A 2,707-nucleotide genomic window follows, 5' to 3' on the forward strand; every position below is an offset into this window, starting at 1 on the left:
CAAAATTCATACTTGTTCTTACAAGTTAGTTCACATGAAAATTAGAGCAAATGCAGCATTTCAGTGAATCAATGCTACACAAGTGTTCAAACTGAAGGCATTACTGTAGAAACAACATACATTTCCTTTGTACTGAAAGAGGTACATGTAGTAATGTTAGGTACTACTACAAAATGTTGAAGTAACAGTGTGATCTCTCCAAATATGTAACATTTCACAGAGAATTAGTAGTGTTGAAGCAGTTCATTCCTGTTCATTCTTACAGAATTGCAGGTGTACCCAAAATTTATACTTTTTCACAGAATTTAGTTCACATGAAAAGTAGAGCAAGTGCAGCATTTCTGCGAATCATTCCCACAGAAGTATTCAAACTGACACATTACTGCATAAACAACATATTTTCAATTCCACTGAAAGACAACATACAATAATGTTATAAGCTACTCCCAAATGTTGAAGTAACCCTCTATTCTCCAAATATTTAACATTTCACAGAGAATTACTAGGGTTCAAGCAGTACATTACTGATCATTCTAACAGAAATGCAGTATTTACCCAAAATTCACACTTGTTCACAGAAGTTAGTTCACATGAAATGTAGAGAAAATGCAGCATTTCTTCTAAACATTGCTACACAAGTGTTGAAACTGAATGCATTACTGTAATCCATATCAGTTTCATTTTACCTGAAAAAAGTACATATAGTAATCACATGATGTACTATAAAATGTTGAAGGAACCGTGTGTTCTCCTAATATGTTACATTTCACAAAGTATTACTATTGTTGAAGCAGTTCATTACTGTTCATTCTTAGAGAAATTCATTATTTACCCAAAATTCATACTTTTTCTTAGAAGTGAGTTCACATGAGAACTTTAAAGACATGCAACATTTCTGTAAATCATTGCCACAGAATTTTTTAAACTGAACACATTACTATAAAAACAACATAGTTTCATTTCTCCTGAAAGAGGTACATATAATAAAGTTATTAACTAGTAGAAAATGTTGAAGTAACCGTTTGTTCTCCAAATGTGTTATATTTCACAGAGAAATTACTAGTGTTGAAGCAGTTCACTACTGTTCATTCTTAGAGAAATGCATTTTTTACCCAATATATATACTTGTTCACAGACGTTAGTTCACATGAAAAGTATAGCAAATGCAGCATTTCTGAGAATCATTGGTACAGAATTCTTCAAACTGTAGGCATTACTGCAAAAACAACATACATCTCCTTTGTACTGAAAGAGGTACATGTAGTAATGTTAGGTACTACTACAAAATGTTGAAGTAACAGTGTGTTCTCCAAATATGTAACATTTCACAGAGCAATTAGTAGTGTTGAAGCAGTTCATCACTATTCATTCTTTGAGAAATGCAGGTTTTTACCCATAATTCATACGTCTTTTTAGCAGTTAGTTCACATGAAAAGCAAAGCAAACTCAGCATTTCTGTGCATCATTGCTACAGAAGTTTTCAAACTGAACGCATTACTGTAAAAACAACATACAGTCCTTTGTACTGAAAGAGGTACATGTAGTAATGTTAGGTACTACTACAAAATGTTGAAGTAACAGTGTGTTCTCCAAATATGTAACATTTCACAGAGAATTAGTAGTGTTGAAGCAGTTCATCACTGTTCATTCTTTGAGAAATGCAGTTTTTTACCCAAAATTCATACTTGTTCTTACAAGTTAGTTCCCATGAAAAGTAGAGCAAATGCAGCATTTCAGTGAATCATTGCTACACAAGTGTTCAAACTGAAGCACATTACTGCTAGAAACAACATACATTTCCTTTGTACTGAATGAGGTACATGTAGTAATGTTAGGTACTATTACCAAAATGTTGAAGTAACAGTGTGTTCTCCAAATATGTAACATTTCACAGAGAATTAGTAGTGTTGAAGCAGTTCATCACTGTTCATTCTATTTGAGAAATGCAGCTTTTTATCCCAAAAATTCATACTTGTTCTTACAAGTTAGTTCACATGAAAAGTAGAGCAAATGCAGCATTTCAGTGAATCACTGCTACACAAGTGTTCAAACTGAATGCATTACTGTAGAAAACAACATACATTCCTTTGTACTGAAAAAGGTACATGTAGTAATGTTATGATACTACTACAAAATGTTGAAGTAACCAGTGTGTTCTCCCAAATATGTAACATTTCACAGAGAATTAGTAGTGTTGAAGCAGTTCATCACTGTTCATTCTTTGAGAAATGCAGTTTTTACCCAAAATTCATACTTGTTCTTGCAAGTTAGTTCACATGAAAAGTAGAGCAAATGCAGCATTTTCAGTGAATCATTTGCTACACAAGTGTTCAAACTGAACGCATTACTGTAGAAAACAACATACATTCCATTGTACTGAAATGAGGTACATGTAGTAATGTTATGGTACTACTACAAAATGTTGAAGTAACAGTGTGTTCTCCAAATATGTAACATTTCACAGAGAATTAGTAGTGTTGAAGCAGTTCATCACTGTTCATTCTTTGAGAAATGCAGTTTTTACCCAAAATTCATACTTGTTCTTACAAGTTAGTTCACATGAAAAGTAGAGCAAATGCAGCATTTCAGTGAATCAATGCTACACAAGTGTTCAAACTGAAGGCATTACTGTAGAAACAACATACATTCCTTTGTACTGAAAGCAGGTACATGTAGTAATGTTAGGTACTACTACAAAATGTTGAAG

Source organism: Phyllostomus hastatus, unplaced genomic scaffold, assembly GCF_019186645.2.
Source record: "Phyllostomus hastatus isolate PE091 unplaced genomic scaffold, TTU_PhHast_1.1 phas_contig_267, whole genome shotgun sequence".
In the NCBI taxonomy this organism is placed as follows: Eukaryota; Metazoa; Chordata; class Mammalia; order Chiroptera; family Phyllostomidae; genus Phyllostomus; species Phyllostomus hastatus.